Source organism: Triturus cristatus, chromosome 2_1, assembly GCF_964204655.1.
Source record: "Triturus cristatus chromosome 2_1, aTriCri1.1, whole genome shotgun sequence".
NCBI lineage: Eukaryota > Metazoa > Chordata > Amphibia > Caudata > Salamandridae > Triturus > Triturus cristatus.
The window spans coordinates 979,265,714-979,283,869 of NC_140581.1; the positions used below are offsets into that span (position 1 = coordinate 979,265,714).

Genomic DNA, 18,156 nt, shown 5'->3' on the forward strand with positions numbered 1-18,156 from the left:
CCTTTGCAAGAGGTGGATTATCTGTCAGCAGCAGAATCCAGGCAGAAAGACAGTTGTTAGTTGGGGAAGAACTGGAAGAGCAGGAGGTCCATTACCCGACTTCAGCTTGATTTTATAGAGCTTTCCCCCTTGCAACGGGCTTAAATACGTGCTAGTCATTGTTTGTTTATTCTCTCGCTGGGTATAAGCCTATCCCACGAGAAGGAGTGACAGCCTTACAATAGCAAAACTACTTTTGAGAGAACTGATCCCTAGATTTGGAATTCCAGTAACTTTGGAAACAGATAGAGGAATCCATTTTAATAATGAAATAATTTGGCTGATTTGTGCAGCATTTAAGATTGAACAGAAGCTGCATTGTGCCTATCGACCCAAAGCATCTGGAGTGATGGAGCAAATCAATGGCACTATAAAATCTAGATTAGGGAAAGTGTGTGCATCCTCATCACTGAAATGGCCTGACGCTTTACCCCTTGTGCTGCTGAGTCTGAGAAGCATTCCTGACGAAAAGACTGAACTGAGTCCCCATGAAATCCTCATGGGAAGAGCAATGAGACAGGCATATGTACCAGCGAACAAACTGATGAGTATATCTGTATATCTGATGATCTGGTGCTTGACTATTGCAGAGGATTGGCTGAACTGGTACGTTCTGTGTTTCACCAGATTGGGGGAAGATGCCACAAAAATACATCGGAATCAAGCTCATGATCTGAGTCCTGGTGAATGGCTTTACATCAAGAAGCAAGTAAGAAAATCGTGTTTAGAACCTAGGTGGCACGGACCTTATCAAATCATCCTGGTGAAGACAACGAAGTGTGCTGGTTTCCCAAATTGGATTAACGCGAGCCACTCTAAACGAACCCTAGATCCAATTGAAAGACCGGAAGAGCCTCAACTGGTGAATCAAAATAAAAGACCAGTGGCTGAAGTGTGTGAAGTTGATGAATCTAGAGTGGCAGATTCTGATGAACAAACAGATGGTGAACGGCCGAGCACAACTTGTGTAGAGTGGGCGCAAGGTTCTAGGGTTCCAAAGACTGTTGTTGAGCCAGAAGAAAGTGGGTTCACTGTAGATCCAGAAGAAAGGGAACTTCCAACTGAACCTGAAACAGGTGAAACTGTGTTTGAACCAGAAGGAAGTGAGTTCACAGTTGAAAGAGAAGTTATTGTAGAAACAGAAGAACCTGAAGAAGCTGAAAATCATGAAGAAAACCAGCTAGAAGAGAGGGCAAACAAAAGAACTTGTGAACCAGATGTAGAAGGTGAAAATGTGGTCAAAGTAAAGAAACCAAGGAAAGGTGATAATTGGCCAAGTGGAGTGAATAGACTAAACTACACTCTCGTGAAAAGAAGATTGAGAAAAAGACCAAAACAAAGTAATGAGGGCTCAAGTCAAGCTCTAGATCAAGAAGAGTTAGGAAAAGAATTAGTACGAAAAACACGAAGAGTAAGAATTTCAAGTAGAAAATACAGAGCACCTGAATGGACCTACGTAATATTGGAAGAAATTGAAAGTTCAGAAGAAAAGGAAAAGTCTAACACTGAGCAAGTTGATGATAGCAAACTAAGGCCTCTGTAAAGAACTATGATGAATTAAGGTGCAACCTTAATGATTGAAAGAAAATTAAATAAAAATTTACAGCAGACTGACGAAAAAGAATAAACGAGTGGTTAAAAAGAAAGCCTTGAAGTGTAGGATTACACAACTATTTTTACATTTTAAAATTATTTATAGATACAAAATGGTTGAAATAGAAGTGACTGAACTTCAAAAATCTAGTCTAAAACGTAGATGTATTAAAGCTTGCTTATGTAGTGTCTTGTTATTAACATTTATGTGGTTATTATTAACTGTTCTTGTACCTATACTAATGGTAACTGATAAAAGAAACAATACTAATGATGTAATAAGTGAAAGAATGAATGATGTTGCTAATGAAACCCCAAATACTAATATAGTACCCTTTGATGGAAGCTTTCTCCATCATGATAAATCAATTCGTGATTTCTCGTTAAACGTCTTTACCAAATTACTCTATGAGTACATCGAAACTATAAATGTGATTGATTGTTATGTGTGCATGCAATTACCTTCGTCTGTTTCTGAAGGGGTGACCTATCACCACCTTCCATTAACCTATGGTGTGTCTTGCAGTACACTTACAAGCCTGTTCTATGTAATGGGGAAACTTGAGTATCACTTCTCGAATACAGATTTAGTATTTTCTGAAATTCCTGTTATTAAAGAATTAAACAAGATGTTAAGTGGTAAGAATGCACGATATATGGGAGGATTTTTCCATAGTACTAAAACTTTAGACATAGAATATGCTTGTAAGAATAATTTAACCTGTAGTTTGAGGGTTGAAGAGACCATTTTCATTGAAATGGTAGAAAATAGAAGGGAAAGTTTCCAAAAGAAAGCTGTTGAACAAAAGTCCAGAGTACCACCATGGGATTTTAGAGAAGGAAAATAGAGAAATATGCTGCAATGTCTCTGGACTGGTCACAGAAAGGAAAGATTTGTTTGCTTAGAACAAAAACTAACTATAATAATTATTTTATAGGTTCTAGTGAGTGTGAACATACCTTCCAAATTACTGGAGGTTGGGGATTGAAAGGTGGAACTGATCCTGTGTTTCCAAGGGTTTACTATGTGTGTGGCAAGAAAGCTTATTCATGGTTGCCTGCACATTGGTATGGAAGTTGTTATTTTGCTATCGTCTTTCCTAAGGTGTATCACATGGACTGAAGCAATCATAAACTGAACGAAATAAAGCAAGGACTAACCCGTAACAAAAGAGCAAGTTTCTCATAAATAGTAGGTGATATTTTGGGTGCACTGATACCCTCAGTTGGAGTCGTTCTGAATTCACACAAAATTTGAAAATTGTCCACAGTGGTTTGAAGAAACTGAAATCTTCATTCCCAGGCAAAGAAGCTGAAATATGAAAAGACATCTTTATTAAACTCAAATGAGTGAGACTACGTCACACAGAAGCCTTAGCAACTGAATGAGGCAGTCTCAAGAGTACAGTACACTGGGGTCTTATATATGTGAGGGTTACAAACTCAGCATAAAAGAAAGGGGCAGTCCTGGCTCATGCAAGCATGCAAAATTCCAATATGGATATACAAAATCTGCCAAATATTAGCCAATAGGAAAACATTCAAAACAAGGCATCATGTAACCAGAACGTCCCCCTTGAGTCGTGTTTTTGCCCAATCCCATAAGTCAATCAATGACAGCACCCATAGGTCAATCAGCAATGGCAGAACATGTTTGTGTGCTTCAAAGGAAAGGTTGTGGAATAGGAAAATACAGGGAGAGAATAGCGTAGGCCAAAAGATAAGATACGGCACGAGAAGAATACTAAAGGCTAACAGATAGTTGATATAGAGATTAGGTAGTCCAGACAAGGATTAGTTTAGGCCGGCTGGTGTCTGAGATGGGTTTCAAGACAAGGACGGAGGGGGTTTTTGACACGTTGCAGTCCAAGGGGCAGAGACACTTCGTGACTCAAGCAGCCTGTGTAAAGGCAACACAAAAATGGCGGTGCATGTAAGATGGAAAACTTTTTGTGTGCCTGGCGCTTACCTGGGGACGAAGTGGAGACGCGCTGGTTGCTGACAGAGCGGGCAGACGGGACGCTTGTGTCCGGGCTCGTTGTTTCTGCCGCCGCCGCTGCCACCACAGGAGTCCTTGCGGTAGCTAAGCGGACTTCATCTCCCACAATTACCGGCGAGGTCACCGCCCCCTGACAACACCCGCTTCCACGCCCGGAGGCGCTTAAATCGAGGAGGCTTCCTCCGCGTCGCGGGACGCGCGCGGGCGGCGCCGGGCTAAGCCCGGGCAAAGGGCGGGCCCTCTGTGGCCCTCAGAGGCCAGAGGAGGCTGGGCCGGGCCTTAGACTCTGTCCTAATTAAGCTGTCGGACTAAACGTAGCCGTGCACAGTGAGACTCCTCCTTCTATATTGTGTTTGAACTGAGTTTATTGTTTTGTATTTGTTTGTTTTTAAATTTGCTATCTCACCAGTTGATGGTGTGTAATAAGTAGCATAATTCTGTAAGCTTTATTCTGGATTATTATATCCTTAATACCCTGCTACCATGTCGAAACTGAAGGCCCCTTCTGGGCCGCGTACCATGGATAATTATTTGGTGCAAGTGGTGAGCAAAATAAATACTGATAGGCGGCAGTCACTAGGGATAAACACATCTCCACCGCCGGCAACCCCTACCCAGTTCCCGTTAGTCCTTTCACTACTGGATGATAATAGTTGTATTAATGCTACTAATTTGGATGTTTCTGCAAGGGAACTGTCCGAGTTTGAGCAGGTTCCCCCCATTTTAGTGGATTTAGATGATCATACCGACAAGGTAGTACAATGCTCTCCGACACCAGTAGCGCGGCTAGTTAGAGCATGTAGAAAAACCCCAAACAAAAGGGGGGGAACACGTACTGTAAGGAAACAAGTAGCCTCACCATTAAAACACTTTGAAATAGACGAGGCTGCCAAGTCTAACGAAGCCAGATTAGATGCTGATTTGACGAAGAACTTAGCGGATATTATCGACTTAAAGATCAGAGGTATCATACACCCACTTGTGTCAAAAATTGAACAACTTACTGCAGAAGTTGTTAGACCGGGCGGACTTCTTAAAAAGGCTATCGAAGAACCAAGAAGAGTAACTACTGCCACAACCAACAGTAAATGTAATACCCAGGACGTTCACTCTACGAAGATTATCGACAGTAGGGAGAATGTTATAGTTAACTCCATAGCCCCCCAAGTGCCAATTCGTAGTGACAGTCAGACAGCCACTATTACTAAAAATAGCGAGGGCTGGAAAGAAATAAGTAAAGGGCACGTTACTAACCTCCCGCCCGAATGTGCACCATACGTAGTAGTACTAACGAATGTACCGCCACTAGAAAGTGGGGGTCACCAAGAAACACATGACTCTTTAAAGAATAAAAGTATATCCTGGTTGAATAGGCAATGCGGTTTCCCGTTAAATTTTTCTGACCAAGTCCTGACTACCAGGAGAGTTAAATGGATAGGGAATTCTAGGAAAAGCTCAAGGGGGGATTGTGTGATTATAAACTTTAAACATCCACAACATGTTGCCACTGTCCTCCTAAGAGCTGCGTCTCTCCCGACCTCTGATGTTAATGTTTGTGCTAGATCGTTAGGTTTCTTTTACAGTCACTTTAATATTAATCACTGTGAGACTAGAGGAAACATTACCTATCCGGCTACCTATAGACCTCACCTTGGTATTCCAACTCAAAATAGATTTCATGCCCTTAGCTCCCTGGACTCTAATGATTGACTTATACAGGGGTGAGAGTTGAACTCAGAGAAGGCTAAAGGTATTGGCGTAGATGATTGTGTTAACAAAACTATTGCCTTGGCCACATGACCTATATCCTTTTTGACCAAGGTAGAGACTGTTGTTGAGGATCATGAGGATCTGTGTAATATAGGTCAGCCTATTGGGGGGGCCTCTGTTACTGGACCTGTAACTACAAATGCTACTAGAAGAGGCACATGTACTAGATTGGTCTGGTGGAATGTGGCCGGTTTAAAATCCAAGGGTAGTGATCCAGGCTGGAAAACTTTTATTTGCAAGTATGACATTTTATGTTTTCAGGAAACCTGGTGCAAAGGGGATGTTAATTATGAGGGATTTGTGTCCTATAATTTACCTGCACGGGGAGAGGGACCTGGTAGAGCCAAAGGAGGTTTACTTATACTTATATCGGTCCATCGCCAGATAGTGGTAAAAAAGCATATACCAGTAGGTGATCTTGTACAGATGCTTTGGATCTCTGAAGGTAAAGGCCGCAATATCCTTTTGATTAACTATTACAATAATATCTTTGACGGCACCAGGAGTAAAATAGTAACAGACCTGGCCAATACCATTGATACTCTGAGCTTGGAACCTAACGTTGCATTTGATATTATCTGGTGTGAGGACTTTAACACTACGTTATGTGAACTGTCACCGTTAAAGGTTTGTGGGGTTACTAATAATGCTGGATGTGAAGTACTGCACTTTGGTCATGATGCCTATGGGGAAACCTTGCATAAATTAATGGGTTGTCATGACCTGGAAATATTGGAATGCTGTAAGGATGGAAATGGCCTGCCCGTCCCAACATTCAAAAACTGGCGTACTGATTCAGTGATTGATCATGTGATAGTATCTTCCAGTATTAAAGATTGCTTTGGCCCACCGGAAATTGAAATATCAGCTATAAGTGACCACAATTGTATAATTATGGCCACCACTTTGTGGGAGGATAGTGATGCAGAGGTGGGGATTACAATTGATAATGTAGAAGCTCATAGGGTTAACGGGGTAAGGCTTAGATGGGTAGGGGAAAAAGCCTTAGAACTGATTACATCTATAATAAAGGGGAATTTGGTAGACATTGTTTTTATCTTGGAAAACAGATTCGACCATGAGCGGGTCTTATCTTCTTTTAAGGGAATCAACACTGCCATTGATGCAAAGTTTACTGGTCGTAACAGGGGCCGTTCAAGGATTGGACCTGGTTGGTTTGACCACTCCTGTTCGACAGCTCTAACTAGCCTTAAGCAGGCCTTAGTAATGAAGCCCAGGGATAAAAACTTAGTAATAAATTTAAGGACAAATTATAAAAATGCTCTTAAAAATAGGAAGGGGGATTTACAGCAGCAAGCTTGGGATTCACTTAACCAAGCTGCAGAACTATCTAACTGCACACTGTTTTGGGCGACGGTTAACTCACCATTTCTTAAAGAGGCCAATGTACCCGAGTTAACAGTAAATGTTCCTAGCGAAGGGTGGATTACCCACTTTTCGATTATTTTTGACTCTGGTAAAATTACTGATGCTTGTTCATCAAATTGGCCTATTTTGCCACTTGATATCTCTGTTAGGGAGGTCGAAAGTGGCATCCGGGCGAGTAAGGGCGGGAAAGCCCAAGGCCCTGATGGGGTCCCGATTGACGTTTATAAAGCTGCACCGGAAGTCTGGGGACCCCTGTTGGCCGTCGTTTTTAATGCTGCTGTTTGTACTGAGTCCCCTCCAACCTGGGGTGAGTCTATTATTGTCCCAATTTATAAAAAAGGAAGTAGGTCTGATGCAAAGAATTATCATCCTGTCTCTCTATTGGACTCCTCTATAAAGGTTATGAGTAGAGTTATGTTCGTAAGACTGGAGGAATGGGTGGAACAGGATTGCATTCTGGCCAGTACGGATTTAGGAAAGGCAGGGGTACGCTTGATCAATGTGTTAATTTAGAATTGTTGATCGGGAAGTACACTGATGCAAAACCAGGCCTTATGTACCTATGCTTCGCAGACTTAAGTAGCGCTTTCGACATGGTGGACCACTCAATTTTGTGGCCAACCTTGTTGAAAATGGGAGCACCAGAGGGTATAATATTCTTTCTTGCCAGGATGTACGAGAAATTAAAAACCTGTGTGCATTTCGGGAGTAAGGGAGAATGTACCCCAAACTTTAGCGTCAAACGTGGTATAAGACAGGGTTGTGTTTTAGCTCCTCTTTTATTTATTTTATCTATTAATGGAATTGATGCTATTTTAAAGGAAGTTAACGCAGATGCTCCCATAATCAATGGTGTTTCAGTGCCGGTGTTATTATACGCCGATGACGCTGTTTTGTTATCTAGAACTTCCGTGAGACTGCAGCGGTTGATGGATAGTTTTGCGTCCTTTATAAAAGATAAGAAACTAGTTATTAACAAAGGAAAAACGCACACCATGATCTGTGGTTCAAAGAATTCAAAATATACTATTAAAGGATACTTCATTGATAATGTAACGGTGCAACAGGTGGATAAATTTTGTTACCTAGGTATTACCTTTTGTTGTGATAAGAAATGGATTTATGAATTTAATAATATACGTAATAAAATGGCTAGAAATGCCCACGGCATTTTTAGATTTGCCGCCAAAATTGGGGACCGTAGGACCGGGGACATGCTGAAAATTTACCAGGCCAGATGCGTAACTATTGCACTATATGGGGCAGGAATTTGGGGCTACTGCTGTGCCCATAATTTGCAGCTGGAAGAAAATCTTTTTCTTAAAAAACTTTTATGCTTGCCCACCTTGGCCTCTAACGTTCTGAGTCACCGGTGACAGGTCAGGGCGCAAAGCAAGATGGCCGCGTCCAAGGGCGGAGTGGTGCTGAAATCGGGGAAAAAATCGCAATACAATTTTGCCCTTTTGAGTCGAACGTAAGGTCAACACGAGAATTTCTCAAGACCATCAACCAACAGAAAATTCGTTCCACCAATATCAAATGTGAAACTGTGACAGATATAAGACATGACAAGTCTGAACCCCTGATTGAAATCACATTTGATGATGGGGAAAAACTGCAGATGAGAGGAGCACTGTTGACTTCCAAAGAAATGCTTGCTGCCTTTAACACCAAATGCACTGAGTCACCAGGAATTATCTGTCAACTACCTACTCGACTTTTTATCCCTTAGGCCTTTGATGATCTGGCGGTCTATCTGGCTGAAGGATGAGAAGTCCTTTACTAGGTCTATTATCCAGGACTGTTTGCGATTAGACAAATTTGTAGCAATACCCTGGATCAAATACATTATTGTATGTTTTTCAGATATTTTTAACCTGAATATTATAAAAGATCCCAAAGTAGTTCTATTGATCCCCAAAACTGAGTTGAAAAGGGCTTTTCTGGATTTTGCAGAGATAAAGAGGGCAGTTGCTGCCGGAACTCTGTCAACTGTCGTGTTTTATAATAGGTATCTATCAACGAAAGGATTTCCTGTCTATCTAACCTTGGTCACAAGGCCCTCGCATAAATTAGTGTTAACAAGACTCAGATTTGGAATGGTACACCATTTGGTGGCCCATCCAACAGCAAATAAACATCCATTTGGGCCTTGTAGATGCGATGGGACTTCAACACAAAGCACACTGCACTTTATCTTGTTCTGTAAACTGTACTCTAATTTTCGTATTGCTTTCCTTAAACCAATGTTTTTTAAATATGGAATACGTACAGTTGAGCATGCAATGAAATTAATATTTAATTTGCAATCTGCGGACATTTGTTTTTACACTGCAACTTTTTTAAACAAATGCATCAATTCCAGGAAAAGTATGTGTTTTTAACAGAGTGTGTAATTGTGTTTTAACATTTTAATCAGTTTTTAATTAATTTATTGTGATTCTTAATGTATTGTCAATGTTTACTGTAACTTGCCCTTTGTATTTTTTAACTCTGTCCCGTGTGCTTTTATGGTCATTAATTTGTACCGAATAAAGCTTAATTGAATTGAAGATACGGCACGAGAAGAATACTAAAGGCTAACAGATAGTTGATATAGAGATTAGGTAGTCCAGACAAGGATTAGTTTAGGCCGGCTGGTGTCTGAGATGGGTTTCAAGACAAGGACGGAGGGGGTTTTTGACACGTTGCAGTCCAAGGGGCAGAGACACTTCGTGAATCAAGCAGCCTGTGTAAAGGCAACACAAAAATGGCGGTGCATGTAAGATGGAGTCAAAATTAAAGAACCTCAGACGCTCCTTTTGCCATTACACAGGCAAATCCTAATTTATTACTAGGTGAAATGGGAATATCCTTTATCAGAGTACAGACATAACACTACTTCAGGACCATTTTGGATGAACATATATATAACACCTACTTCATACAGTGGCACTGGAAACACTTGTGCAACCACAACTATACCCAAAGTCCGTTCTAAGCCTCTCTGGTAGGCTTCTATCGTCCATCAAATCTGCTTCCATTGTCGCATTGGGCCTCTTGATTCAGGCCTTCCATGAAAATAGTGCTTCTCAGTATCCGTTGGAGTGCCCTCCTGGCAAACACTCACAGCTCACTCGAAAGTCTCAATGTCTCGATGTAGTGCACCAGTGTCTCTCCTCTGCGGCAGACACTACAGATATTGGGCTCTTCATTGGTCGTAGGCACAGATCATCTCATGCAGACCCAAGTACTATTAATCGGGAAAGAGCAACAGACTTTCACACTCAGCAACACTTTCAGGCTCCAACACTCGCTATTCAGTGTCAGAGGATTCTCGGGCTGCTCTTTCATTTAATTTTTCCTTTCATCATGGGTACCATAATGTAGTGCCTTTTGCCAAACTTGAAATCTCCGGTGCACTGCCCTTCTTCCGTTGGAGCAAAGAAAAGGGGGTGTGTGGCCAAAACTCAGGCCAAGGGGCTCAAGGGATTGCACACTGTCAGAGGTTACCAGCACATGACAGGTAGAGAAATGAAGCCTCAAACCAGCTCTGCCATCAACAACAGGAATCCTTCACTTTAGCTCTTTTACACGGAAACTTTGGTTTTTTGATGTCCAACGCCGTCTGATGGAGCAAGTACGATACCATGCGCTGGCGATCGCTGTCCAGCTTTGCTACTTTCTGGGTGCTGAGACTGTAGGGCCAAGACGTCCGTCTTTCATCTGTAGCTGTCACTGATGGGAATTAGGCTTAAATCAATGTTCTGCAGGTTATTATGACTTGATACCCGCAGAATCCAGTGACGTAGGAAATGTGACACAGTTGTTAGTTTCCTTCAATTTAGTACAAAAACAGTTCATGGTTTTTAACAAGGGGACTGCAAGCAGGTGGTCTGCAATCTTCAAAGGAGTAGCCATACACCATGGGCATAGAATACAAAGACAAAGGCAGAAGGGCAAAACAGGGTCTCTAGCATCTTCAATTGGGTTCTCTCCATTATTCTCTGCCATCTATAGCTACATGAGAATTCTTTCTGAATGGATTTCCTCACACAGTGGCATTGTCTAATGGGGTAAACACATATTTTCCTCAATGATTAGGTCTAGGTGTTCCTCCTTATCTTAGAACATCTCAATAGAGAAATCACATGATACAGATTATCAGGGACATGTAGAAACCTTCCTTTAAAAACTGTGCATCAGGTGCACTATGCAATACACAGGCTAATAGTCAAATGTGTAAACAAAAGACAAGAACTAGAGGGTCCTGATATTTGCATGATTAGGACACATCTGATCCCACCAAAAATTAAAGCAGCAGGAACAGAAGGGAACTGAAAACCAAATTAAAATGGACATTGAAAATTTGTCATGTTCAAAACGGTAAACATAAGATATCTCCTATTGAGATGGAAAACTTGTCTTACTATAATATTGAGTCAGTTAACCAGTCCATCACTACCCTGACAGTCAGACCGGAAAACATCGAAGTAGGCCTAAAGAAAATTCTTAAAAACCAGTCTGGTCATACAAAAAGGGATTTTATACATAATATGGGGGTATGGGGGTACATTACTACAGTCTGGAAATGTGAACCTGAACAATACACCAATAATAATAAAAGGGCTGACTGGTGAAAGGAATTCGAAAAAGAGAAATGTGACTAGGACATAGCTAAAATCCTCAATAACTAAGCATGATGCGACATTGGTCAGGGGAGAAGTAACAAAAGAAAAAATCTATAGAAAGAACAAAAAAATATTTGGGTGATAGTCAGGCATATGACACAACACCAAGAGTACGGGTGATACACAAAGGCCAAAGTTACACAAATTTTAACTCTACCGCTGGCGACTACACCATATATGGTAATCCTAGCTAATGTTCCAGTTCCTTCTTCAGGGAAAAATGAAAACCTGGTTTTCTTTTAAGGAACAAAAGCCATATGCTACTTAGGAAACAGAACATCATTAACTAATGTAATATAGAAATTAGGCCACCTTGAGTCACAGATCTATAATTTCATCCTTAGGTCCAATCAAGGATACATAAATGTAAGGCTGTCTGTTCCTTTAAGGGAAGGGGCAGAAACGTGACTAACTGCAGGTGACACACTTTGATCCTGTGGATCTCTTTTAGTTTTCTGTAATACCATTATAGCCAATTTAGACATGCACTGGTAAAGTGCTGCCTGTCTTCTTCACAGTATGAAAACCATATCTGTGAAATTTATTATTATACCAAATCCACCCAACTGTTATGTAACGATACATATCGTCATACGCATCCCTTCACAACACAGGGGAACTTGTAATAGTATAAAAGCAAGAACATAAAACAAAACATACAAAAAATTAAAAAATGCACAAATAAAAAAAATGCACATGTCAAGCCATTAGATATACTCGCTGTATATCAAGCACAAGAAGCATAGACAAACCACAACAGCACATGCAAAGCCATGTCATGCACTGTGGTCATTCGGGCCTGTTTAATTTGTCAGGCTGAAAATTAGGATTACTTTTTTTTTTACAAAATTACCCTTTTCCCCCTCCTTTTGTGACAACTGGTCACCAATTAGTGGTGATCAGCTGTCCAATACCACTTACTGTGTCGCTTCTGACACACAGGACCAGCAGGAATAACTTATAGAGGGAAGAAATGCAAAAACATAAAAAAAAACACAAATATTCTTTTCAAAGGAGTCACGCAAAAACACATCTCCTTTCAACCAACCAAACTCACGTGTCTTGTCAGCCTTAAATCACCCAGAACAATCCATGAATGATCTGTAGGCAGAAGCAAAAAAAAAAATACACAACACACAAAAGAGGAACATGTCTCATAATCAAACAAATATCAATTATAACTTTTAATCAGAAGATAAAACATTATACACTTTAACATATACAAAAATAAATTTCCATTACTTAACTGTTAGCCTCTTTGTCAGTCACCTTGCAACATCAAGCCACCTTAGTTTTACCTCTCTAAAAGTAAAAAAAAATGTTACACTGACACTCCATATTAATTTGGCACCTACACTTTCCACTGTGAAAAATAATTCTTAATTGGCGAATCGTTCTCACTTAGGCATGTAGCCTTCAAAATTTTTAGAAAAGGGCTGCATCTTATTTTCTGTCTAAGACTTAATGCAACACTTCGTTTTCTGTCAAATAAAAGCAACTAGCAGACATTATTTGTTTAGAGCGGAGACACAAATGTATCAGTTTTGCAGAGCATGTAACATGATGTTGGGACTTTCAAAGAAACCCCTTTTTTTTATATTTTCTCTTTGGAATTAAGTTCTTTAATTGTATTGATGTTCTTATGGAGAAACCAGAAACCCCACCTTTAGAGGCCCGTTTAGCAAGGTCATTCTGCATTCCACAGAGACAAGGCCCTAATTTAAAAGGTCACATGGTCAACATGACAGCCTTCTCCATTGTTTACCGGGAAACAAAAGATAGCATCTCAGCGCGACTTGAGCCAGCCTCTGCAGCTCCCAGCTTCTGCCACTCTGAATCTGTCAAAGACAGTAGGCCTTCCTAATTCCTCCTAACCTGCAATAATTCACTCTATTTGGAAAAATAATTTCTACTTTTAGGCGCTAAAAATTATCTCTACTCCCAGTTTATTAAACTACATTTACTGTGAATAATTCACAAAACCTAATAACACACATACCAGTTTTTAGAATAAATGCTTGTTGCAATGGTACTTATTTCATCAACCTTAAATGGATCTCACTGGGCCATTTTACAAAAAACAAAAACAAAAAAACCCCAAATGGGAACAATCCTGCAAATTTGTATTATACCTAAATGTATGCATTTACTAAAGCCTGAGACACTTTAAAAGCTACTCAGAATGAAAGAAAATGCAGTTTAAACAGTGCTTTTGCCCAAAATCGACTTTGATATTTTAAGCATTAAAAAATGAATATCCTACAATTTTCTTGCTTAATATGCATTACCAGAATGTCTATTACACAACCCATGAGTCAGCCATTGAAAATATTAACTTATACTTTATAGAAATGAGCTTGTTTGCTCCTGCGCCAAGGGAAAATTGCACATACAAATGTCATTTTAGCGGTGCAACATAACTTAAATTTTAATGCTAGGAGGTCATAGTATAGGTATTAAGCTTTATAAATATTAAAAAATTATTTTGAAAGGCACTTATTTTTTTAAAATAATTTTTCCATAATTAATAATTTTCTTTAAAAAAAACAATTATTCTTTTTATTGGTGATAATTCCACATATAAAAGCAAGCTGCATCCCTTGCCTATTATTTTGGACACATTAACTCACAAGCCTAAGCGCATAAGCCTAACTTGAAACGCGTCACATTTTTGCGTCACATTTATTTAAAAGGACGGTTATGCAAAATTCCACCCGTGTTTAACTCGGAAAGTGCTGGCTGAATTGAACATTCCTATCAAATATACTGCAGCTGAAAAGTTTGCCTGTGAACATCTAATACAATGCATCTAAGGAAAATGCTGTAATTCTTTTTTTTTTTTTTTTTGGGGGGGCTTATTTATATCTATTGAATGTGACCCACACAGACACATTGAGCTCATTTCAGACATAAACAGAAAGGGGTCAAACACTCAGGACACACAATACAGCGCACTTTAGCCAGTTTTCATAAATAGTGCCGTCGCAATTTACTTACAGAAGTTACACAAATGGGAAAAACCCACAAACCAAATAGACATTTAAACACACGTTTTAACCCATAAGCCAACACTTAGGGCAGAAACAAGGGACAGCCCACAGACTGCGCTTAAACCAAACCATTTGTTACTAGTTGTAAGTCATATTTACAAGAAAAAAACTTTTTTCATTAGTTTTCTAAAAAAGCTGCAAAAAAACAGCCTCACAGACCTCTATTTCCAAGAATAGTGGACCCATACTTTATTAAACGTGATGGGGCCCACGCCGTGTTTAGAATAGAGCTCATAAGTTGGAGTTCCAATTGGAGGTATCAGACATGAATCCTCCAATCGGGAATCCCTGTTGCAACAAAAACCAAACCAAGTACCAAATTTGCTACTATTAGGCATCTTCGCTCACTAACCGAGCTTCAAACTTCAAGGGGCTATCTCTATCGATACACTCGCAAATGTACGAGACCCTCAGTTTTTGAAAATTGCAATCTTCAAATATAACTAAGGACCAATACTAAGAACCAATACTAAGGACCAAAGAACCAAACTAAGAACCAATGCAGAACCAAAAACTAAGAACCAAAGGACCAAAGAACTAAGGACTGGGAGCGACCCACTTATACTTCAACTAAAGCAGATGGAGAAAAAGTCTCTTCATTACCTGCCTACACAAATTGCAATTCGCGTAAACAAACCTATACAAACCTATCAAAGCTATACCAAACAAATAGTTGTCCAAATTCTAACTGCCAAGTTCTAAATGACCTAACTTACGCCAAAAAGGTTCTCAGTCAGGAGTGACATCTTTTGGAGAGTCAAAGTCAGAAAGATCAGAGATATACTGGGCTGCAGAGACAAAGAATCCCCCAGAACCTCTGTGCACAGAGTACCTGCTTAGTGGATTTCTGTCCTGTTCTCCCCAGTAGATTTCTGTCCTCTGACAAGATCACTCCTCCAGATAGCCACTTCTGATGATGCCCTACGTTGGGCGCCATTTGAAGAAACTGAAATCTTCATTCTAAGGGTAATATAACAAAGAACTTGGCAAAGAAGCTGAAATATGAAAAGACATCTTTATTAAACTCAAATGAGTGAGACTACGTCACACAGAAGCCTTAGCAACTGAATGAGGTAGTCTCAAGAGTACAGTACACTGGGGTCTTATATATGTGAGGGTTACAAACTCAGCATAAAAGAAAGGGGCAGTCCTGGCTCATGCAAGCATGCAAAATGCCAATATGGACATACAAAATCTGCCAAATATTAGCCAATAGGAAAACATTCAAAACAAGGCATCATGTAACCAGAACGTCCCCCTTGAGTCGTGTGTTTGCCCAATCCCATAAGTCAATCAATGACAGCACCCATAGGTCAATCAGCAATGGCAGAACATGTTTGTGTGCTTCAAAGGAAAGGTTGTGGAATAGGAAAACACAGGGAGAGAATAGCGAAGGCCAAAAGATAAGATACGGCACGAGAAGAATACTAAAGGCTAACAGATAGTTGATATAGAGATTATGTAGTCCAGACAAGGATTAGTTTAGGCCGGCTGGTGTTTGAGATGGGTTTCAAGACAAGGACGGAGGGGGTTTTTGACACGTTGCAGTCCAAGGGGCAGAGACACTTCGTGAATCAAGCAGCCTGTGTAAAGGCAACACAAAAATGGCGGTGCATGTAAGATGGAGTCAAAATTAAAGAACCTCAGGTTGATCGTTTATCTACAGATACTGCTGCTGGATTCTTGATGATCGACACAGAAATGGTTGTAATCAGGTCAATGGTTTTGTAAAATCGACTTGCCCTTGATATCTTATTGGGAAAAGAGGGTGGAGTCTGTGGTATGTTGAAAATCCAACATTGCTACACGTATATCCCTGATAAGAGTAAAGGAAATGAGGGATATATAAAGAATATTATGAAATTACATGAAGATTTGACCCAACTGGAGGTTGACGGTGTTTGGGAGAGACTTGGTAAGAGTTTCTCCTCTAGGTAAATGTTTTTCTACTTTTGGAAGTAGTCTATTAGGGAAAATAATAATGCCCATTGTTTTAATAGCAACAATAGTATTAGTAATAATAACAGTATATAAGTGTCGTAAGTATAAGAGTGGAAGAAAAGAAGAAACAGAAACTAAACGAAGAGCAAGAAAGAGAAAAAGAGAAGAGATCGAATTAGAAGAGATGAAAGGAGAGTATTATGACTTAATGAAAGATTTAGATGAGGGTGCCATAAAAAGAGAGAAGAATACAGAGTTGAATAAAGATGGCACTTGGTATGGTAGGTATTTTATGATGGCTCCTAAAAGCCATTAGAGGGGGGAATTGATGGAGCAGGGTCTCGCGAAAATGAAACCTGCTCGAATGAAGTACCCCCACAATACGTATTAAGAGTAAGTAGATATAGTAAAGCTAACGTACACCCAACATAAACATGGGGAAACTGTTTTACGCATGCCTGAACTAATACGTAAATAAATAATAATGTAATAACTTTGTGGTTTAAAAGAAGTTGCATGAATAGGCCACATGTGCTCCAGTATTTTGCCTATTGCATCTTGCCTTAAAATAATGATTAATGCCGCTTTTTGCACTAAGCTTATGCTAGGTAACATTAATGGGGAATAGTACAAGGTGGGTGGTAAACAGTGAAAGATTCATTATCACATAATTAATATACATTTATTTTTCGTTTACTTTAATGTGCTGGATGAAGACGCCATTTATTGAACTTGGCTATGGTGGGAGGAGGAGCTACTAGTAGCGAGTTCATTCTGCCATGAGGAGAAAAAGGATGTGCTGTGCACGACAGATGACATGAGAGGGTGAAGGCCAAGATGTCAAGAGACTGCCAAAAGCTGTTCCCAGGTGTGGGACTGGAGATGCATACTGTGAATGATGTTAATTCCTGTACAAAAAAAGTTGAAATATGTATCTTGTGTGGAGAACGTGAGACTCGCCCTGGGAATCAGTTTGAAGAATGAATTAGTTGAATGTAAGGTGAATTCACCGTGGTGTGACCACGCCAACCTCCACGCCCACGAATCACTGTATCTAGTTTGATGTTAATTTGCAACATTAGTGGGATGTACATGTCAATTATAGGGTATATCTGGGGTGCCTTCAGGGGTGTGCTTTAGAGCTTAGGCTGACAGGAAGAAAGAGGGGAGATGCGTCGCTGTCCGTCGGTTTGCAGAGAGGCCTAGCTGTTCCTGACATTTCCTGTTCCTGTTTCTATATCCTTTGTTCCCTGATTCTGTTTCGGGGAACCCCCACCATTTCCTGAGCTGAGGGGGTAGTTTTCCTACAGACTAATAGGTTTGTATTTAGCCTAAATCATTGTTAGAATCTAAATATAAATGTATTTTGTCTCTGAAGCTTTTGTCTCTCCACCTATCCACTCAGTCAACGATTTAATGATATTATTATTATTTAGATGAAACTATAGTCTCCTCATCTATCTTATCCGTTAGGTATATTATGTTGGCATAAATATTTGCTGAAACTTTTATCTCTTACCCTATCCACTCCTTCATTGCATAAATTCATTTTTAAAATGAGTTTGAACAAAGCTTACAATTAATTCTTTCGTAAGGTTCAGTGTTTGTAATCTGTGACCAAATGCAATTGAGCATTTAACCCTTTAATATTAGAGATAAATTCATTATTAACTTTATCAAGAGTCTGTGATCATTTTATTGTCTA

General features: G+C 39.9%; 1 pseudogene; it reads left to right on the top strand.

The window, feature by feature from the left end:
* The first annotated feature begins 2,183 nt into the window (after positions 1–2,183).
* Positions 2,184–8,522, top strand: LOC146866154 (large ribosomal subunit protein mL53 pseudogene; annotated as a pseudogene).
* The last annotated feature ends 9,634 nt before the right edge of the window (positions 8,523–18,156 follow it).